Genomic DNA, 23,905 nt, shown 5'->3' with positions numbered 1-23,905 from the left:
GCGTCTGTGTGCGGATGTTGGAGCCGAGCGTGGGAGTTTAGGGGGGTGTGGGGGTCGAGAGACAGAGGGCAAGTAGACAAAACAGTTTATGTAGTTTCGTGCCACAGGGTGTGCCAATCAAACCAAATGGCAATTTGGAAGAATTAACCCGTTAGAGCACATTAACAGTAGAGTTTTATCAATGTTCCTGCAGCAGGAACTGATTTCCTGGCTTGACATGAAGCAGAAATGCTCGAAAACAACAACAACACATATGATGGCAGCAGATGAATAAAAGAAAATATTAAAATCCCTGGGCATCCTGTAACATGGAGTGTGGTGCACAAACAAACAATAAGCCTGTCTAATCTATTCAATCAGTCTGAGGGACAACAGCCGAGCTGAGGACAAACCCTGGCCTGCGAAATGGATAAGTACAATACCTGCTCATGAAATGATGATGAAGCTGGATTCAAGAGGAAATTCAGGTATTATCATACCCAAGGGAGCCCTTCCTCTCCTTTTCTCTTTCTCACCTCCCTCTTCCATCTCCTCTTCTTTCATGTCCAGATAAGAAACGGCCCACACTGATCCGTCTGTGATTCGCGCAGCAGATATGCGTTCCCATGGGAATATCGCACCGCGGCAGAAAAGCTGACACGAGAAATGATACTCGATTGTGCCGCCCATATTTTTGCCTACAAGATCAAATGGATAGGAATTTTCCTCCAGCGTGAAGAGCGCGCTCATAATCATCAGCTCACTTCATGTCGCACAATGAGGAACAACAGATAAATGGATGAAAGTGGGAACTTATCTGAAGTGGGTTTTACGTAAACAAACAACACACACTTGACACATCCTCCCCACTGTAGATAACCACAGCCACAAAAAACATGTAAAAACTTCAAGTGCCTGGAAAAAGAAGGCTGTCTCACGACATGGCTATCGCAATAACACTAATTAAAATCTCGGTTGTAGGCCCAGTAATGAATCCTGTTCTAAATCCTGTGTGTGTTTTTGGAAACTGCGCCTCGAGAGGAGCTTTTCTCCTCTCTCACACACTAACTGCTACAGCTGCAGTTTTTAAAACAACTGCAGAAGAGCTCCGCTTTATTACTCATCTGTTAAACATTCTGATAATCTGTATCCATGTTTGGTATGTCAGTACCATTCTTGGGAAAATAACTGATAAAGCTCCCAATTCTTCTCCTTGAGGACACAAAACGGTCTGCTTAGTTTGCAGGAGTTGCTGTAGGCTTTCAGCTGCGACAAAGGGTTTAAGATGCAATAACTTGCAAATATCTGGATGACAAACCAACACAGATTATCTAATCTAAAAGTAAAAAAAAAACAAAAAACAAAGATATAAAAGCTAACACTCCTCTGGTCCTCTCTAAACGATCTTTTGAAGCACTGTAAGAAACAAACTGCACATCTCTCTACAGTAGACCTGATTACTTCTGCACTGAAGAAGCCAAGAACCCACAGGCATACGTGACACAACTGAAAGAACGAGTTTGTTTTGCTGAAGTGGGGGTGTGGAGAGAACCATTTGTGACTAGGGATGGGCTCTATAAGCAAAAACACTCCTCATATTTGACGGTAATTATTCAACATTCAAACCCCTTTCATGATTTAAAGCCATTGCCTGGCTCGTGTTTTGCTTTAAAGCCGATTGCGTTCACGTGGTTGCGATGACTTAAAGTTTACTCACCCCGAGTGAGTAAACAGAGACGTGCACTGCTGCTAGCTGTGCTAACTGAGGCTCTTTAGATTGCTTTATTTTCACCGGCCCAACACGGAGGAGGGTGCTCGTATTCTGGCAGTAAAACTGAGCTCACCCGTGATCATAGTTTCAACTTCACAGGCCTTTCAAAATAAACTACTTAGTAGAAACAGACACTTTTCAGAAACAGGTTGGTGGGAGATAGATGCATTAATCAGTACTGTCAATTTTGAATGAGAGTTTAGTCCGACTATGTAGGTAATTTATAAGCAATATAACGCTGCTTATGTATTAAAGTATTCAAGTCATAGTTTGAACCTCTGTCAAACTGAGTACAAGCTGAAATTTGTGAGCAGCTGAGGTTTTGTGATATGTATAATGCTTCCCATAGGCTCTAGTTGAATCACTAATTAGTTCCCAAACTTTTTCAACACAGGACCCACAAACTAAGAGGGCCAGAGACTGGCAACCAGAACTCTCTGGTTGAAGTATTCAAACAATGCTAACAGGCTAAACAAGGTTATAATGACAACCATATGTCTCAGCCACCAGTAGATTAATTCTATCAATTTGAGGCTAAGGTTTAATATCTCAAACAGTTATAGCAAAATAAAATTTTAATTTAATATCTGGAAATTATTGCCTCTCGCACGGTGACTGCCGAAGATGGGCACCAGCTCTCCGTGACCCAAATGGAGAAGCGGGTAAAGAAAATGGATGGATGGATCGGGAAATTATTTGGTGACGGTTCAAAGACGACATAACCGCAAACAAAGTCTTTGGTTCGTTAGCAACTGACTATCGTGCAATATCAATTTTCCCCATTTAAAGAAATATCATACAATAAACACAAACTAAGGCAAAACAAACAAATTGACGTGTACGAAATATCTTTCTCACACCAGAAAATTCAAGTTACATCTTAAGTTAGTTTTTATTCTTTCAAATTAAAGTAAAACACTGCCAAATTCTGCGTGAAAATGTTATGTAAATAAAACTTCCCAATATTTTTACATGCCTCATTTCCTTATATAGAAAAATCTGCTTGAGATCAGCCTGAAAGAGATCTGAAACCTGGAACTAAACATAAAATTGAAAACAAACAAATCTTTTACAAATATTTGCATAAAGTGTGTTTTTACTTCAACATACCAATTTCTTTTTGGCCGGCGAAAAAAAAAAAAGAAGGTTAATCCCTGCAAACAAGGCAGAAAAACAACATTTAAAGAAGTTAAGACAGTGAATACTTTAAGAGGCAGTATCTGGCAGGTTTCCAGTACACTCTAACACAAGTACCTCCAGTGTTCCCTGAAATAAATACAGCTCTGCCATAGTTTCATTCTCATTTTTGCCACCACTCACAGCAATGCTCTACCTGTGCCCAAACAAGCTGCTTTCCTTTCCTCTGCTCTCATCCTGGACCAGAGTGTGAGGTATGCGTGGGTGTCACCGAGCTGACAGGTCTATCTGGGCTTTGTCTACTGTGCTGGCTATTCCCATTTCCCCTCTTGACTGCCGCCTCTACAGCTGCTGTGCATCAGACTGTGACACAACACACACACACACACACGTGAATATCAGTTTACAGAAGGGGGGTAGCCGGAGGCTGTGCACATGGCTTCACAGTGTGCATGCATGGCACATGTCTTGGAACACAACGTTTTAAAACCAGAACAGTACTGCTAAGAAAGTGCAGGAAAGAGATAATTTCTTGTTTTCATGTGGAATTAGAGCGATGCATTTCCCTGCATGCTCAAGGTTGGAAAGCAGCCCGTCAGAATTATGGATTAAATGCCACCGAGCAGCACTGTATAAACACACATCCCGCCTGATAGCTAGATGATGCATGCGTGCGCTCACGTCTGCGTAAGCGCCAACATGTATGTGCGAACGTGTGCGCGGGGCTCAGCGGAGGTTTTTGAGCCTATCCACTTGACCACGAAAGCAGACAGCTAAATTGCGGGTTAGCCTTGTAAAGTCTAAAATCCGTCTCCTCGCGGCCATGCAGAACAGGCCAGGAGCTGCCAGAGTCGATGCAGTCAGACACACGCCGTCACCATAAACCCTATGTAACACATTTCTCATTTGATACGCCTCTCAGCCATTTGCTCTCGTGAGCACAAAACCAGCCTTTTCCCTCTGCCACACACACACACACACACGCATGCACACAAACAATCCATTTGCACAGGCGCACAGATTGGTGGCACGACCCCCCACCCACCCCTCCTCCCTCCGTCTTCTCTCGCCTCTGCTCGCTGTAACAGGTGTGGCGACAAAAGTGGGGCCAACAGGAAGAAAGGCGATCCAGTCCTGAAGACTCCACTCTTGCCAAGACATCCCCCCGTCCCACTGTCATCCTTCACCTCCTGAGGAGAAACTTCCAATCAGGTCGACAGATCAATACGCCCTAGCCTCAGGACATAAGGCTTGAAAGCTAACTAGAAGCACTTAAGGAGAAGGGGATCTGTATTGATTACAAAGAGTTAATGAGGCCTTTTGTGCTGGCTATGCTTTTTGTACCCTTCTTTTTAAAACTAGGAAAGAATGACTTGGTTAGTTAATTGAATACGAACTAGTAACACAAAGTTGGGGACTTTAGGTAGGGTTTTCTTAAGGTCTATGGTTTAATGTTTTTGCTTGACAGTGCACATAAAATAAATAAATATCAGCATAGAATGAGCAACACTGACCAGAAATAAATACACAGGCGTATGTTTTCATTATCCTGGACATAGTAATTCTAAAAGGTTGAATTAAAGACATCTGGACTTCATTTTTTGATTATTGAAGGTGTTTTACTTCTCATCCGAGGAGCTCTCTCAGTTCCAAAATAAATGGTGCAGAATTTTAAGCTCATGAGCCTTTGTTGAGCCAATCACCTCGAGAGTTAAAATCACCTGCAAACCAACAAAACCTCCCATCCCTCCTGTGGTTCGACGTTAATCTAGTCAACACGCGACAAGTTTTGGTCACGTGAATCATGGTGAGAATTGGCATGAAACCGTCTGGGAAGTAAGACTCAAAGGTAGATTGGTGGAACCTGAGGTGCTCCTCTGCTGTTTGGTGTTGGTTTTCCTCCATTTAACTCCCCAAACGGTTTCACGCCAATTCACAGTGGCCCAACAACGGTTTGTACGCCTGAAACTTTGCGTTGTTCAGTTTGATATGAGACAGCTCCTCGGATGAGAACCAGCTGCCTTAGAGAAAACATTTTAGAATTAAGAGAATTATAGAATAAGAACAAAAAGAGGAGGTCTAATTACCTTTGTTTCAAGGACAATTGGAGGGGAGGAAATGCAAACTAGTAAATCTTTTATCTGCTCTGCAAGTAAAAATACACAAACAATAAAGTTCAGAATGCCGCGACATCTCTGCTCCTGTATCAATTATTTACCACAGCCTTTTCTAACCCTTTAATTATACATCAATGATAGAATAACAAAGGCCAAGGATGTTCGGCGCGTTTCTGCTGACAAAGGTGGCGACAATGAAACCGGATGGGGGAACTTTAGCCTTTAGGACACGAGGAAGCAGCGGGTCCTTCTGCCTGCTTTGCTGTGCTGCTGGCCTCGGCCTCTGATGCCGCCGTCCACCCAAACTGCTGTGTGATCAGAGATCAAAGGGTTAACTCCAACTCTGGCCTATAGCCTGGGCTTACATTATTCAACAGCTTGTTACAGCAGCCAGTTCCCTGATCTCACACTCGGGGAGACAGAGCTGGAAACTCCAGGGAGGGGAACACCAGGGGACGAATAGCCGGATTAAGAAAAAGGGATGACAGGGAGACCAGGAGGCTAAAGAGACAAAAGACAGAATAGAATAAGGGGGTAGACCTGAGGGACTGGGGAGAAAAAAAATCAAAAAATAAAAGGAAAAAAAAGGTGAGATGGAGGGGGGTGGACTTTCTAGGATGAAAAGAGGTATTGAGTAAAGGAAAGGATGAGAAAGTGGTGAAAGACAGAGCGAGCACAGGTGGACAGAACGGGCAGAAGAAGAGAGCTGCCCTTCAAAAAATAAAAATCTGCCTGTTGAACGAATTCTCCCTCTGGAAACGTCTGAATACAAATGAGAAACCTGTGACCACGTATATAATGTGTTTTCCTAGCTCCCCTTCTCCGAGAGAAGCAGCACATCTCCTAAAACTATTTTTTTCTCTTTTTTTTTTACCCAGTCCTTTCAAAACACACAGCCAGAAAATGCCACAGTACATTAATCCACATCTCAAATATGTTCAAACACAGTGACAGTCTGGGCTTTACTGACAAAACTAATCTCATTTATGATTTCTTTTTCTTTTTTTTTTTAACAATGCACTCTCTCTCTCTCCCTTTCTCTCAATATTTGCCACATAAATATTTTTTTGTAGTGTGTTTAAACAGATAATATACATCCAATTGTTTTTATTAGGCACTTCTGAAATACCACAGTAGCACAGCAAAACAACAAAGCAAAACAACATCCATCAGATAAGCACTGAATTGACAGCAACCATGTTTTGGGAGCGCCCTGTTTATAGTCCCAGACTTGTGCTGCTGCTCAGTGAGCGGGCTCCTTTGTTCATTAATTGATTGGCCTCCCCTGCTGGGCCTCAGTAACTAGGTTACACGGATCCATGAAAAGAGCAGGATCACTCCCCCACCGGTGAAATACGGCGGATAGAAGACTCCGGGGCTGGAATCCGAGTGTTAATATAACTAATGGAGTGAATACGGCGGCAACTTTATTGAAATCACCCTCATCTAATTAGAGTGAAGCAGCTGATGAGAGCGGCGTGAGACGGGAGGGAAGGTAGGATCCCATTACGCGAGGGGTGACGTCACAGCCACAGGCCGAGGAGGCTGCGGAAAGGTGAGGTGTCGGCGCGACGTTCGCCGCCCAGCTGTCACACACCTCTTTCGAAAGAAAAAAAAAAACGTGCTGACAGGAGGCTGTAACATCCGATCACTTTGCTCACTGTCACTTCTTACTTTCTGCAAAAAAAAAGAAGAAAAGAGTTTGCCAAAATAGTGGCAGCAGTCCAAGAAGACTGTACAGTGGGTGACCGAGACATCTGCTCGAAATGAGCAACAAGGATTTCAGTTCCTTGGTGTGTGATGAAACTACAGATTCTACGGAAGGAACACAATGACCTCAAGAGGCAAATGTAATGTACCGGTTAGGTTTTATTGCAAGGGCAGGAAAGGCAACCAGGTTTCACTCATTACCAAAGTGTTAGCAGTTTGGTTCCAAGGTCTGAAGTTTTAAAAGGCACCCATGGAAACACATGCAGGAAAGGAACTGATTTTAACTTCTGCACCTGCATTCGAGTTTCATCAAAAGTCTGACCTAGCCCGTACAATTTCGTTTTATTAAAATTTCCAATTTAAGAGCTATAAATGACAAGATACAGTTTCTTTATTGGGCTATCCCAGTGGTTACCAAAGTTTGGGTTGCAAAACCCCAAGGGAGGGGTCTTGAGATGATCTCTAGGATTGAAATAAACATTTTAAGGCTGCACAATCTAACTAAAAAAATTATCATCATCGCAATATCAGTGAGCGCAACATCAATATCACAAAGGACTGCAATATATTTCATGTACCATTCATTCATGTTCTTCATGCTTGGAATTTTGGTCAATCCAATTTTGCACAATTGTTACAGGAGATAAAAACTATCGCAAGTTGTTAAAACTAGCATTGTGGTTTGTGAAGCTACTTGTGTTGCCATTATGCTCTTGTTTACTTAACTTATAAGATATATTAACATCATTTCATGGTTCTAAAGTTAAAACTACTGAACTAATAAACTGTAATCATTTACCGCTGCGGGTTACAGGACCTACCAACTGGCTGCACAAAACTTATTTGATGAAGTTATTTGTGCAACTTGGAGGATTGATTGTTTGATGAAAATGAGGTTGTCGCGCCTGTATACCTAATTACCCTTAAGGTACTGCTTGACATTTAACAAATTTTTCACTTGTGGACTTTTGTTCAGTTAATTCTGAACAAAGGAGTACACTTTTAAAAAAAGGCGGTCTTTAGTAACCTGTAATCTGAAATGCATTTATTGGATCATTAAGGCTACTGAAAAGTCTGGAGACTTCTCGAATGCTGCTGTTGCTCTATAGTATCTATGTCTGTAATATATGCAAGTCACTAATCATAATCAAGCTAAAATATGGATAAAAAGTTATTTTCAATCAGCTGATCTCTAAAGATCTCGAAATATCAGTGTAATTTAACCAAAAATAGAATGAAAAACCGATAATTGGTAGAATTTATAAATAAAACAGCTCTTTATGAAGTAAGAATTTTGATTTAATGAAAGCATTAGGCTAATCGTTTGCTAATTATATTCAAAGTTTGGGTCATAAAGAAGATGTTTGTTAGTATTTGGTCAAAAAGGAATATTCAAGTTTCGAGCCGAGACAGTCAAGAGGAAAAGAACTGACGTGCTCTCATAAACAGTACAAAGAGGCTGACCTCAGACAAGCTGCCATAGCCATTAAAACCGTGACCACTAACCAACGTCTTTAAAAAAAAGAAAGAAAAAAAAAAAAAGCACAGAAGAGTTTAAATATGGGACCATGCAGGGAAGACGGTGTTCTTTTCCTCCCAGTGAATTAAAGATAAATCCATTTCTCAAGGTCTAACCTGGATAAACAAATTAATGCACAACGAAACAAAACTGCCTCAGCCAACAAAACCACCATAACCCAAATTTAGATTTGAAGAGACATGCCTCTCCCAGCCCTATAAGTCTTCCAATACCAGAGACAGAGACGTGCCGAGTCTTTATTGGACCTAACAGCTGAAGCAGCGTCGAGTCTAGCATTTAGCCTGCATACCACAGAGGATACATGTTTCCATCATCCAGTTTATCCCTCAGGTTGACAGGACTAGGCTCCATCCACCGACTGAGATGAGCACAGGCAGTGGAGATGCCTCTGTCAGACGAACGAGCGAGGGAACTGTGTGCTGATGGCAGTCAGTGGCGCGGATGTCGCCGGCAATGAGTTGGATCATCTGAAATAAAATGAAACAAGCCCCACAGCAGCCTTTGGGGGGGTGAACTAAAGTATGACTGTGCAGAAAATTTTGCTGGCATCGAAGTTTCTAAACCCGAGCGGGGTGTGACAGCTCACAACACAGTATTAATATAATATTTGATCCACCCACCCTCAGGCGATGGGAGTCATAATGCATTAAGAACGCAGACGAGGCTGAAGACCCTGAGAGCGGCAAAGCATTTGACCACTTCTCGCCAGAAATGACTTTCAGGTCACGGGAGGACAGTGAAGCGGAGACAAGGTTAATGTGACTGTTACTGGTAGCCAGAGGCAAAGAGAAAGATGCACAAGACGGGACAGAAGACGAAAAATAAATGCAAAACATTTCACTCGCATTCCAAATTACCTGCCCTGCAGATTGGAACGAAGACGCAGTCCACCCACCCCAGCAACAGCTCCTTTAACGCTGTTGTGCTTAAACCCTTTATCATTAATTCATTACCTCTGATTTTCCAGACACAAAAGGTTGAAGCTCTGTTTTCAGTCAAATCTGAGGCTTCAGGACCCCCCCCCCAACAATCAATCATGCATGCAAACAGCTTGCTTTTGGTGGAGAAGGAAAGTGAAAAAAACTAAATTACTCCGCAGGTAGGCCAGCTGTGAGTTCAACTTGAAATTACTTTAATTTCTGACTCTTCAAATTGGTAATTTGTTGAGAAGGGTACATGTCAGGTGGTAATGAATGTTGAAGTTTCCCCATCGTGTTTGCTGTCAGAGAGTGGATGGCGTGATTAAGGGATACGACATTCAAAGCACAGACAACATATTACAGACTGGAATCTGAAATAACTTTCAGAATCCATTAATCAATCGATAACAAAAAAAAGCCCTCATCAAGAAGGAAAGACAATTAGTTATTTTGCAGCCTTTTTTTTGATAGATGTCACGTCACCCCGCCTTACCCTCCGAACATAAAATCAAACTCGAGTCTCATTAGCCTCCATTGTACCCCTGAACGACTCCGCCAGTTCCTCTAACTGGGAAGATTAGCCATCACAACACTAATTTCACCCTCTACATCAACACAATTAGGTGAAGAGTGAAATGTGAGGCATGTCATCACATCTCCAGAGCTTCATTAGGGCACGCAAAAAGACAAGACGCTGACAGACGGGCTGCTGCGTCTGCAGGTTTGAGAGGCACATGAGCAGGTGTACTTAGCAACACTGTCACCGAGGGATCTGGGAAGAGCTTGTTCTAGATAACGCACTATGACCGGGTTTATTGTTGGGAGCAGGGGGTTATAAAAAAGGAGATCCAAGGCCACTTTATATTAAACACAGACCCTGTCGTTTTCGCTTAGTTTACTGTTGACTGGAGCTCAGTGGTACCAAGATGTCTGCCCACAGTTAAAAATCTACTCAGGCTTTAAAAAGTTGGTTCAAAGGGATGAGGCCAATATTTAACTCTACTAAGGCTGTCAAAGACCTTCCAGGAAAAAAAAAACAAAAAAAGATGAAGTGAGTCAGGAAAGAGAAGCATCAACGCCGTCTGACATGGAGCCCGCTGAAGAAAATCTATTGTCTCGAATCGCTTCCAGATGTTCGGCGCTGTTGCAAAGTCTGGCTATAATTTGTCATTCTTTCAATCTTTAGGCTTCCTATTAGTTCTCGTCTGCCAAGCCACCACCCAATGCATCTCAACCAACAAGTTGAACATCAGGAATCTTTGAGATGGGGTTTTTATTTTCTCCTGTTCCTGGAAAATAACTTCCAGGAACGACGGTATGTAATTTTATGTGAAGAACAAGGTTCTGTCTACAAAATTCCCTGCAGTCCAAAGGTTGTTTGTGCCAAGAAAAAATACAAGTTTCCTAATTCACAGAAAGAATTTTAGAAGAGTATTTGTCATTTTATGGCAGGTTAATTACACATGAGGCTTGGAAACCAAAAAGGACTTATAAAATATTAAAACAAGCCGTGCTAATGATGCCAACGAGCCGTCTTCCATCATTAAAACTCTAAACGTTGAACAGAAAACTAAAACAATTCATTAACCACAAAGAAATACAAACTACACTTAGTCTAATTACACTCAGTCTAATTAACCCACATCTTACACTACCACAATCCGTCATAATCAAGTATGCATTACATGCAATCCAATATATAATACCAAAAATAATGAAATAAGATTTCTTAAATATTTTGTTTACTTTCTAAAATACACTAGCTTTAGTTTCTTAGGTTTGTAGCTTTTCTTGTTCCATTCGAGTGACAAGTTGAACCTTTATGTGACAGAAAAACACAATCAGTGAAATTCATTTTGCAGTCACTGACCTAAATTGCAGTGAAGCACAAAGTTAATTTGTGGTAAACTGTACCATCACCATAGTTGCCCGGCAAACGTTGCAGAACCGCACTCAGCTTCGGCCCAATTATGGCGACGGGTTTGACAAGCTTCGACAACTGGGATGCTCAAGTAAATAAATAAATAAACAAATGCCATGATTATGATACACACAGAATATACAATTATAAAGAATACATTGAAGCACCATTTGATACAGCAGGCTCGCTAATGATGCGTTTCACTCCAACACTAGTTGCCTCCCCTCCCCCACCGACAAGCTCGCTATCCAGCTGGCTACTACCATCGTGCGACTCCTACTAGGGTGCAAAATAATGTCAAAATAAATTACAGATGATAAGCAAGACTCTCTAATAATGCTTGCAAAGACATAAAAAATAAATAAAAGCCAGAAAGTGTAGGAGGTTTCGACTCGAAGTGAGTCATGAGCTCGACATTCGACAGAAAACAGAAGCAACAAAATTGAGGAAAAAGACAAACAGGGGGTTTTCCTTTTTCAACTTTTTATGGAAATTATACTGTTAAAAACATGAACTATTGCACAAAGCTCTGCTTACTCACAGGCTTTCATTTTCATACAGGGGAAGAGCCAAAAAAGTTAAGAATTTTAAAGTTTATTTAAATCTTAGTTTTATTCTTGGATATTCTTCTGAATAACCTGAGCATGCAGTTAGCTGATGAAGAATCCGTGCCCGTTTTGTCCAACTTTATCACGTAATCCGCTCTAAACAAATTAATCTCCTTTTATTTTTACAAATAAGGATAATGTGGGACTGTGTATAAAGCAAGTTATAAACTGATAACTGTGAGATATCAAAGAAAAAACAATTCTAGTCTCAGCTTTTCACACTGGCAAAAACAATCCTTTAGGAATCTAATCCACTGACTTCAGAGTTGTATTTAACTCTGAAGAACGTGTTTTTTATCACCATCAAGTTTAAGTTTAACTAGAACAAAGAAGGGGCAAAGGTCAAACCAAATAGCATCTGATAAAATCCTGAGTAGTCGTCAGGAAAGCTCATTTAGATGGATTTTAAACAAATGGGAATATAATCTAACGATCAAACTGAAGGATGAAACAATGCTTCTTTAATTTGGCACCAAACACGAGCGTCTACGCACTGCAAGGCGCTCCAAAGCCCGATCAGATGATTCATCCACCAGATGAACTTCTGCCTTCTCTTTAGCGTTTTGTTGTCTGCAAAGACACGCAGGCAAACGCTGCAAAAACGCGGACAGCCAGGCAGAGATCTCCCCACGATCGGATGTGCTGTCATCAGACATTAGAGAACCCTGCAGAGATTTACAGCTTTCTGAAAACATCTGTGGGCTCATAGAGGATTGTCAGGCAAGCAGGATAAACAACATGCTTACAAGCATCTCAAACCCACATAACCAGGCCCGTCAATCGCATAAATGAAGGCAGTGGCTGCATTTCATTTATGGATCAAAGAGGCCCAAGCAGTGGATGATAAGCGCAGCGAGCAGCTCTGCCACGTGAGCACAAAAAAAAAATGATTTGAAAAGACCGAGCAGAGCAGAAAAGACCCCGAAAATAACAACTACAACAAATGTGTAGCTAATTGAAATGTTTAGTTCAAACGAGCTGCTTTAGTGATAACTTGAGTAGTAAGTTTTTAAAAAAAAAAAAAAAAGGCAACAGAAGAATAGAGAGATGAGATGTGCCGTTGAACAGACGCAAACAAAGTGGAGCAGAGCTGAGAAGAAAACATGCAAATGGGAAAACAAGAGAGCTAGAACAGAGGAAAAAAGAAAAAATGTAACAAAAGACAACAGAACGGAGTCGGAACACAGTGGTGCCGAGCACAACACCACAACACACCAGAACAGGCTGTAATTGTGTTGTGCGGGACTGACCCCAGCGCATCCCAGCAGGCACTGCATGATGAATGGGCCTGGCATGACTACATCCCTCCACCACTCCTCCTCCTCATCCTCACATGCTCCTTTCTGTTCCTCTCCTCTCGCTGCCGCCACTAGTAGACCTCCTTCTGTCCCTCCCTCTCCTCCTCAACCACCCCAAAAAAAAAAAAAACCCACCACGCTCTATTCAGCTGCTGCCATCCCACAAGATTAATTTGCATTCAGGGCACTTAGTCCTCGTATTGTGCTCTGACACAATGACATATTACAGTGCACAGCGCACCTATTAAACATATAGCCTAGCTTGAGGAACAATGCTTTTTTTTCCACGAGATGTTATGATGGAGTACAAATGCGGAGAGGGAGAAGCAAGTGGGTACGGCTTGATTGGTTAAGAACACAGAAAGTCTGACACTCGAGTCGCAGCAGAATCATTACAGGAACAGTTAGATAACCTCGATTAATGATTCACTAGAGCCAAACTAATAAAGTGGGTCAGACTGTGTTGGCAGTGGTAGCAAGAGCAGAGAGACCTTCAGGTTAGGCTGTGCGTGAAGAGCAGCAGCAGTGAGATAGAGCTGGTAAAAAAAAAATTAAAGAGAGAGAGAGAGAGAATAAAGCAATAGAATAGAAGTGTTGGTGTAACGCCACAGAAAACCCCGAGGAAAGAGATAGTAATGCATGGGAAATGGGCTTTTTCCTCCAGCTTTCCGCACGCCCATTCTCCTTCCACTGTTCTGTCGTACCCAAGTCTGCAGGGAGCAAAAAAAAGAAGGGAGACCAAATTTAATTTGTTACACTGTCTCTAGCCATCACCCACTACGCCTGGAGGCAAAAGAAATGAATTCTGGAATTTCAAAAAGTTGAGTGAAATGAAGACATGAAAATAAAAAAAAAATAAAAAAAACACAGGGCACGCAGAGGAAGGTGTCAGGAGACAATGGCACAGAGGGTGGCTGAGGGGAACGAGAGCAGAGTTTGTAGGTTTGGAGGGGGGAGAAGAGGGGTGAGAGGTTGTTATGTAGGCCAGATATTAACTGCGCGGTTATCATAAACCGGCTCGGAGGCCGGGCCATCTGGAGAGGCCACGGGGTTACTCAAACAATCAGATCAGAGTGGTGGATCATTGCTACTGCTGACAACGGCTAAAACTTGGAAGCAGCTGAGGGGTTAACAATCCATTACTTCACCCTGTTGCACTCCCTCGGGAGGCGCGGCGTGGAGCTGTGTTGGTGGTGTGTGTGCCTCCTTCAAACCCCCAAAGCACACCTCTGGGCTATTACTCAACAAAGAGGAGCTTAGTGGATGGACGTGAGCACAGAAGTCTCTGTGAGGAAGAAAAAGAAGAAGAAGAAGAAGAAAAAAAAAAAGGAGGCGAGGGTGTGGATGATGGAGACAGGGGAGGCTGTGGATTATGGTCGAGTCACATTACTCCCCTCCAGCTCTTCTCTACCTGTCACATAAGCACTTTGAGGACTGAGCAGTAAAGCCACAGCCGGGCCCCGACTTCAAATGGCCACTTTGCCGGGGTGGATCAGTGGCAAAACAGAATAAAGGAAATGAAGAAAGACGAGCTGAAAAGAAGCAGCGTCGCCGGGCTTGTTTAATGTACACGCCGTATTGTGGGAGTCATTGTGAGTTTTCATTCTGAATCAACTTCAGCCCCACAGCTGAAGAAAAATAATGGGAGCTACACCCTGGGTCCATTCAGAGCCACTGAGCTCGGGCTGGGCTGAAGCACAGGGTTGGGAGCCATTACCAAGAGAAAACAAACACAGAGCTTTGGGAAGGCACACACAGCTCGGTCCAGACACCTGTGTCCCATTCACCACATATCTCCGGCTACTTAACACTTCACAGAGGGGGGGGCAGGGTGCTGTTTGTGTTTTCAGCTTTGCACAGCCCACTGAAGTTCCTTTAGTTCAGCTCTGCACGGCATCCAAGCTCCTCTGTAAGGACCAAATGTTTGCCACAGTTCAGCTGGGAGCAGCCGGCCGTCACGCCTACCGACTGTCACAGCGGACCCTACTCGAAGACGCACCAAAACCTGGCAGCACAGCGCTCATTCATCCCGCTGTCATTCAGAGTCTCCAGCCTTCCTTGTGTCGAGGCGCCCCAGCTGTGGCGCCACTGACCTCCAGGTTGCCAGCACCTGTCCTGCGCAGACAGGAACAAGCACTAAATAAACAGCAGCGCGCACACAAACACTTCCCTACCGCACAGGACGAATGAGACAGCAGGACGGGCGATGGGTCACTGGAGGGGCGCGCTTCAAGTTGCCAAAACCTCAATCTGGGGTCCACACAATTCTTTCCACCTCTGCTTTTCAAACTAGAGAGTAGCTGTGTCTGCTAAAGTTCATTTATGCATAAAATATACAAATCTGAAATGAAGTGGCTATAGTTGTAACCTACAGTTGAGTTTAGATTGCAGAGCCAAGCTGGTTGGATGTATTAAAGGGATAGTCTGGTCACGGAGTATGGAGAAAGAGGCAAAAGTCTTTGTCCAGTCCAATTTTATATAGTTTGAGGCTTATAAAACAACTCGTTCAAAAGCAACAAACTAGTGTGAAAGAACGCTACGTAACTCAATATTAAACCTCTTCAAAGATCACTTCAAAATTAGCTAGACTATCCCTTTAATGTCCGTTTGTGTCTCACAGTGCTTTGTTTGCAGTGAAGTCAGACCCACTCAGCAATGTGAGCGGACTGGACACCAGATGACTTCCTGCGCTGTGGTTGTTTGGTGCTTTGGTTCAAAGAGCCAGGCCAAAACAAAAAAAAAACAAAAAAATTAAATTAAAACAGAGACACTGGGAACCAGATGCTGTTAAATTTGCCTCAGTCCTGGTGGCACAGAGATGCTCCACACTCAGGCATCAGGCGGAGAAGGAAAAGAGGCTGCCACAGACGTGCTTTTAATGTGACACTGTTGTCTTACCTGAAAACAGACACTGTCATCACAGGCTAACAAAGAACCACTGAAACCTCTGCCTGACCTTGTGTAGGTGTTTGCTCCTCGCTTTCTTTAGAGTATCAGTGCTCATCATGACAGCACTGCAAACAAACTCTGCCAGGTAAACACGGCGCCTGGGTTTCTGCACAGTATCGGGTCACAACCGGGATCCTGTTTAGTCCTCAGAAAGAAGAGGCGAACCACAGGAGCAAAAGATCACCACAACTGCAAAATAATGAGACCGAGTACATTCTGGCTTTAGCCGCTACGCCCAGCTAAAGGTACAGAAATTTGATAGCTCAACAAACGCTGCGATGACTCCTTCATTTATACATTAGAGTTGATTTTTTTTCTTACTCCTTTACAGTTATAGCTTAAGTAAATGTGCTGAAAATAGCGCCATAATTGAGATTTGCATAAAACATTAGTCCATAACGTCATCATCCAGCGACCCCAGTAACTAAAAACAGCAGATAATCTTCATAATCTACCTTTAAGTTGAAGTTTTCTAACATATGTCTTCAGAAATGTTCGGTTTTTGTCTTATAATTGTCCTAAAATTGGCCATTTTTCTCTGTCTACCATAGCTCTTGGAAATCCCTTCGTATAATGTTTGTGACGCTTGGGGATTCCTGGTGACGTCACTCCAGATTAATAAAAATGTAGTTTTCAAACCGGCTCTCTCGTAAATGAAACCAGGTTGTTGCCAGGCCAGGTGACAGATCACCAACAAACTATGAATCAATTTGAAGCTTCTGAGACGCAGAAAATTAAATTAATAACTCAATATTGAAAAATTCCTCATTGTGACTCGTTTTGGCGGCACAGGTCACAAATATTAAGTGCCGTCTTGTGTTCGTGCAGAATTTCAATAGGTGATATTCAGTTTAATTAATTTTAAACATTCAGGGTAATTTAACACATTTTCTCGCAGCACAGAATAAAAAAAAAGATCTTCGATTTGAAAAAGTAAATATATTTATTGCTAAATACAGGCATGGTACAATTACACAACTAAAGTGTGAATTTTATGGTTTTTTATTTTCAATAAAATATATACTTAACTTCGAGCTTGAGCTACTTGAGTTACTTACATTTTAAAAGGAAGATTCTAAAAGTACAAACTTCAAATATCCTGCAATCTACTTCTTTACAAGCTTGAAATGAAGTTGCAAGAATGTGGTTTAGATGCCTGATTTAGTGAAGTTGTTTACAGTGAACTTCTTCCTTACAGGTATTTGTTGCAGCATATTCTGTGTTTTTAGTCTTGCACAGGGCCTGATGAGTTTAAAGGTGGAAACAAACAGTCTACAGGACAGGTTTTGTCTTGTGTTTTAATGTTTAACGTGAAGCAGGTGCAACACGTTTCAGATGGAATAAGAAAAGCTCTTTAGCTGTGTTGGAGCACATTGAACTCATGTGCAGAAATTAAATTAAAGGCTGAGGAGAAAAAAAAACAAAACAAAAGAGAAAACTGGGAGCTTTGCATCTTAACTCACTTTCACAGCAATCTGCCAGTAATCACGGCAAATCGAGTTTTAAATCCTCCAATGAGGAACAACGTGGAACATTAGCTACTGAAGAGATGGAAAACTTCAGTGCAGAACTTTTCATATATGCTAATATAAATGTATGATTATCAAGCATGTAAATGAAAGATAACGCTTTAAAATCTATCTTGGAAAGTGAAAAGTGATGGGAACTTCACACAGCAAAGTTAATATCTTATCTGATATCTACCCCAGCTGATAAGATAACACCAAAAAATATTTTATAAGCCGCTGAACAAATAAACCATTATCTAGACTTGTTATTCCAAAACTTGACATAACAGCTTTATAAGTCAACTCAAACTTTGAATTCATTATTTTTTTTTTAAGTAAAAGACAAGAGTTTCTATTTGTATCTGCTGGATTCTGTTTGTAGAAACCAGTGGATTCAGCTGCAGGCATGCATGGGCAAAAAGGGTGCACGCTTCGACACAAGGTGAGCGCACGTGTGTGGTATCTGCAGCGCGCCCACAGTCAGCCGAGGCCACCACCAGACAGCTGCACAAACATACAAATGCGCCTCCACCTGCCTTCCTCTCCACGTCCACGGCACTCACTTCAGGGTCCAACAATACGGAGGTTGAAGTCCACCGCGCAAAGTCTGAGAGAAATGTTTGCAGATCCCCTGCCAGAACGGGCTCATCGCAGCTTCTCTATGCCTGCCTTCCAGCGCAAAATAAATAAATCTTTATCCAAATAAAACTTGATCAACGCTTCTCAAAATAAAAGCCGAGTAGATCTCGGTGCTCCACTGAGCCAACAACCTGGACGTACATCTCCAAGATCTGAGACTGAAAAAAAAAAAAAACCAGCTAAACCGACAGAGGGGGAAAGGAAAAAAAATCTAATCATATCCGATGAATGATAGCACTTACGATGAGGACGGGGGTTAGAATATCCTGCAGTGAAGTGGTGTGTTCCCATTACCGCGTCTCTCCATCTCTGAAAATGGCTTCATTAACAGGCCGAGGGCTCCTCGCCGAGCGCACGAACGCGCAGTACCCCGAGGGTCCGTCGGAATGGCTGAGGTGAAGTCCATTAACACCCGACAGCTTGTTTTTTTGACCACTAAATAAAACAGGGCATTTTTCTGTGTCTCGCAGTAAAAGGAGAAAAAAATAGCCTTTAGCCTTGGTGGTGTGGGTCTAGAGAGCAGAATTTTTGGACAGCTCCAGTCAAAGCAGAAAATCAAACACGAAATGAGGACCTAAAAGCAGGTGAACTTGGAAAATCCCATATGAAGGATGAGTTGCAGACTTATTTCAGAGCTCGTGGCTTTAAACGCAGCATCCTGCCATAACTTGTTTCAGATTATTTTTGTCATACATCAGAAGATTTATACCTAATATTTTTGAATCAATGCGGCTGCCACTGAAGGCCTAGTCAGAATAAAATACAGCATAATTTGGTAAAGAAAACTAAACAGTGGTGGTGGTGGTGGTGGTGGTGGGGTTACATGTNATCCGAGGAGCTCTAAAACCCCGGCTGTCTTCTGCTGGGGATAAATCCATATCTCACATAACCTCCCTCGCTCTCCTGGCGCATTTCCTGATCTTTAAAAGCAACCAGAGCCGGGCCAAATGCGAGCCTATGACATAGCTCTTACTTTCCCAGCACTTAAGCTCCAGTCATGTGTCACCTGATGAAACGCTACACCCCCAGTCACCATTATTCGTCTGGATATGGGAGCCTGTGGAATGTATAGGATTCCTGCCTCGGGGGGGGTGTGGTGGATATGCACCTTGGAAACATGGTCCTACCTCCAGCAGCTGGACCTCTCCCACTGCTCTGTTTCCATTCAGCAAAACTCCACCCGAGGCCTGCTTGATTTAAAATACCTCATCGGGCATTTGTCATGCGGTCCAATTTCCTGAGACGCACCTAATAACAGCAGCACGGTTACCAGTTCTAATAATGGCCTTTTAGTGTCTCCTTTTAAATAAAGGGTATTGAAGAAAAGGTGGGATAGTCAGGTTCCTGTTTTTACACTTTGGGAAAGCATTCAATGCCATGAAATTCTCCATGATAAACCACCCAGTTTACGTTGTTCTACAAAAGTTTAAATATAGTAATACAACTCCTTCTGCTTCGCTATGTTTAGGTTTGAAAATTACAGATCAGATTTCTTGTACACACCTCAATGGGTGTCCAACAGGGCGCTGTGTCTGGCCCGCCTCCGTTTACTACAGATATTAACGAACTACGCGCGGAGTGGATAATGTGAGATTTTAATGTATGCGGATGATGCCGTTACTTTGCACCCAGCGAAACCACCGAGGAGGATGCAAGAAGGCGAGCAGATGCTACGAAAAAGGCTACACGCTGGCTCAACAGATGTTGCTCACAGCTGACTGTACCAAAAAAATAAAAAAAAAAACAGTTGGCTTGTTCTTCTCCAAGAAACATATTGGAAACACACACACACACACCAAGACATTTTCATCTCAGGAGAGACACTACAAGTTGTTTCAGAGCGTACACATCCAAGTTTGGATTTAGATTCAAAACGTAAAAAAACGACTTTCAGTGATTTTCCTGTGTATTAGTTTGATAAGCTGGACCAATGAACACATAACAATTTTAAAAGCTTTGAAATCTCTATAAAAACAAGCCCTAAAAAACGTAAAGACAACCTCATTTAGCTTTTATCAAGTATTTATACAAAAAGGGTCACTCAGATAAAATTAGCCTTTATGCTAACTTGGACTCGTTTACATTGAATTTGTTTATGTGTTGGTGAGTGTACTCGGTCCCTCTTTAAAACAAATATTTCTAATCTAAACACAGGCTCTAGCTAAAAAAAAACTTTGCCCATTCATTCTGAATGGTGACTCGTGCTGTATACCATTGCTTGATAGCAAAACGAAAACAAATCTCATCTAAAAATTAAACAAAACAACAAAACTATTTTTTGCTCTGGTACAACAACAGCAAAAACATATCTCTTCTCTCCAGAGAGCAACAGTTATGCCACGCAGTATTCAGGGCCGTAGTATTGAGTATCTCTGAGTCACTGGCCTGTGTAATTCATTCGAGGGAATTATGACAGTGGAAAATCATTTCCCTGGGCCGCGGATAGGAGGCCATGGCTAATCGTTCAGTAATCTGATCTTCCTGCATACTGTAGCATTCAGGCTTGTCGCTAGCCTAGCCAGCCAGTCACACATGTGGACACCCCCCCACCCCGCCCCAGCGCCTGCCAACTGTCTAATGGACACTAGCACCGTTCAAAAACAACTCTCCAGGTTTTCCTGAGGATTACAGATGCTATCGGATCATTTGCTAATACTCAGGTTTTGCTGAGCTGTTTGAAATGTATTTACTTCGCTCCTGCTCACCAATACCCCTCACGACTGAGCAGCCTAAGCCCCCCCCCCAAAAGATAAATAAATAAAAACACCACATCCACATTCTGAGCAGAAAGAGACGCTTTAATACGAGACGCTTTCACGCTCAACCAGCATCGCAATCTGCCTCCTGCATTCTGGCATATTAATCCAGAAGCTTGATTGAATGAGGAAACATCCGAGTTTGCCTGTCAAACAGCAGGGTGTTTTTTTTTTTTAAAAAAGGTATGTCTCCAATCGCGAGTGGCGCTGTAGTAGTATATGAATAAATACCATCAGGAGCATTACTGGAGCACAAAGCGGTGCTTATACCCAGCAGAGAAGGTTGTGAGAGGGGGAGGAGGAGGAGGAGTGGAGGGGTGGGGGCTCGAGTTTTGGAAAGATGCCTGGCTTTAGCCTCACTCTAAAAGAGAGGTCTGCTCCCCACACACTGAGAGTGCCTACAAGGGCCACTGACATGGAAAAATACAAGAGCTGGCATGTCGTGGATCCTGTAGTTCCCAACAATTACTCTGTTTAGCATTAAATGTGATGGTAGAGTTACAGCACCTGGATGCGATCAAATCAACATCCCCCCCTCCACCCACCACCACCTCCTCTACATGGAGATAACGCTGAAGCAGTCGGAGCAACCTTTCAGCTCAGAAAAAACAACTAATTAAAAAAAAAAAAACTGATTATCTGATTATTACTCACTCTGTCAAAACGTCCAAAAATGCCTCGCGGTGATGTGATGTGTCACACGCCAACGTGGCTTCTTAAAGAAAAAAAAACAATCAGCCTCTAAAGTTTAGGCATCCAACGTGACCCCCCCATTGCACCACCACATTGCAGGTATATTCAAGTGAAAGAAATACATATAAAAAAAGGGGCTGATATATGATCGAATCCATGCAGCAGCGGAGACAGCCTTCATCAGCTAAAAGCACCAGACCACAGCATGTTTGGCAGCCGACGGGAGCAGTCAGATGGGAGGTTTAGAACAACCAGACAAACAGTTGGCACGGATAAACCGAACACAACTTTAAGATTCGACTCCCTGCGAATTTGACAAACAAATGACAGCGAACGTCCTCTTTTTTTTTAAATTTATCATTGCTGTAATTTCCAAATGGAATAAGCCCCATTCCTCCAACCAACCTACCAGCCAGCCAACCCCCCCTCAACAAAAAAACAGGGTGGAGCATACGATAAACAACACATGGCTGGGGGATAACATTAATGTGAAACACTGGTCGAATAAATCTCCCAAAGCCAGGGGGACAAGCACCACGTTGCAGTCGCAGGAATTCGCTCTGCAGCTGAGGGCGAACCGTGGGGAGAAGTCCTTGTGACTTTGCCAGAAACATTTAAAGCGTGAGTCATTCTTCTTCAGTAATCTCGCTCACTTTGGTGTGCGCCTGCACAAACGTGCACCCCCAAGGCAAAAAAAAGATTTCAAGCAGGTCTGGACAGCCACCACCACCACCGCCACATTTGATTTTCCCCTTACAGAGCAAAAATCAAGTGTTGATGGTGTTTAATAGCTGCAGCTCCTGGTGGAGACAGGCGCTCGCTCCATTCTCCACCACCACAGAAAAAGAGTATCCATGGTGCAGGTAAAAAAAATAAATAAATACAAGATAGGATGTTTTATAATAAGCAATATATTATGCCACAGCTACTTTCTGACTCATAAAAAAGTGGCACAACCAGCAGGATTTTGTCTGCTTCAATTGAGCAGTGAAACCCTGCAAGGGAAATCTTACATGTCATATTAATTTCATTACATAATTTCACAACACAGAGCTGTAATCACGGCTGCCAATGAAGCCAAAAGAGCCTCCAAATGAGAGAAGAAATAAAGCAGTGCTGACTTTGCTCACCTCTCTCAAATGCAATGTTTAAAGCTGCTATTCGTCGTACCCGCAGGAGACTGTAGCAGCTAATATTTACATGCTGGAACTACCTGGAGGTGAGTCAAAACATTCATTGCAGCTACTGCAAAGTTGCAAAAACAAGTTGCTCGCCTGTCGACGGTGGCCAGGCTGCGTTCACTGGCTCCGAGGGGGGAAAAGGGGGAAAAACAGAGAGCGAAATTCCGGCATTAAATCACAGCAGAGCAGCCGGACACACGGCTCCATCCCGAGGCGCTCGGTCCGACCCGAGCGGCGTCAACAGCGGCGCCAGCTTCCCCCTCTTCCCGCTGCCGGCCGAGGGGAGCCGAGAGCCGCGCCGAGCCTCCACTGTGTCGCCGGGGCTTCAAGTTTCGAGTCAGGCCGAAAAGAAAAAAAGAAAAAAAAAAAAAAAGCTGGCCTCATCTCCGTCTGCCGCCAGACAGCATTCACGAGAGGTAGCCCCGGCCTGCCTGGGAGACGGAGCCCGAGCCCGAGCCGAGCGGTCGTGTGTGCGCCGAACACGAGCGGACTCTTCCCGCGTCGATGTACTCACCTTCAGTCGGTGTCGGGACGAGGCGGCGGGCTAGCCGGGGACCTGTGCGGGTTTTAAAGCACACGCCGGGAGGGGGTTCGTCGTCGTCGCCCGGGCTCGCTGTCGGCCGTTGTGGGGGAGCGGTGCGGCGGTCTCGGCCGGGAGAAATCGGGAAATGCGAGAAAGCCCCTCTCTTCCAGCCTTCCCGTGCCCCGGCAGTAGCCCATAGCTGTCTTCAGGAGGCGCCAGCGCGGCACATTTTGGGTCCACACATGCGCGCGCATCCACGGCGGAGACGGAGAGGAGCATCCTCCTCCTGCAGGGCTTCACCTCCGCACTTGCTGTCAGGAGATACCACTTTATGAAGTTTCAGCTTTCCCACGAACATGTGCTCAGGGGAAGACGAGATCCAATGATGATCCTAGACGACTGAAGTTTTATAGAAACTTATCATTGTTCTCTCATAACTTTATATTATCTTCAGATAAGTAAACAAACATTGTCAATAAACAATTTAACTAAATTCTCCCTCAACTATTTTATTATTTTATCCATTTATAAATACAATTATTATCTTTTTAACAGTGAATACTAAATATGGGATTGGCAATCTTTTTTCCTTTTTTTAAAGATTCCTGTAGATCTTGTCAAGACCCCCTACTTGGTGTTTCACGACCTACTGGGG

At 43.2% G+C, this 23,905-nt stretch overlaps 1 protein-coding gene across 1 annotated transcript in view; it reads right to left on the bottom strand.

Annotated features, from left to right (window-relative positions):
• Positions 1 to 23,482, bottom strand: part of LOC108240546 (N-deacetylase and N-sulfotransferase 1) — a 48,309-nt gene extending 24,827 nt beyond the window's left edge. The window contains exon 1 of the mRNA XM_017424100.3: positions 23,242 to 23,482. The gene's annotated coding sequence lies outside the window, so the exon portion shown is untranslated. The remainder of the gene's footprint in view (positions 1 to 23,241) is intronic.
• Positions 23,483 to 23,905: the final 423 nt, after the last annotated feature.

This window comes from Kryptolebias marmoratus, linkage group LG9 (genome assembly GCF_001649575.2).
Source record: "Kryptolebias marmoratus isolate JLee-2015 linkage group LG9, ASM164957v2, whole genome shotgun sequence".
In the NCBI taxonomy this organism is placed as follows: Eukaryota; Metazoa; Chordata; class Actinopteri; order Cyprinodontiformes; family Rivulidae; genus Kryptolebias; species Kryptolebias marmoratus.
The sequence above is the reverse complement of the archived record's forward strand: the minus strand, read 5'-3'. Positions and strand labels throughout refer to the sequence as shown.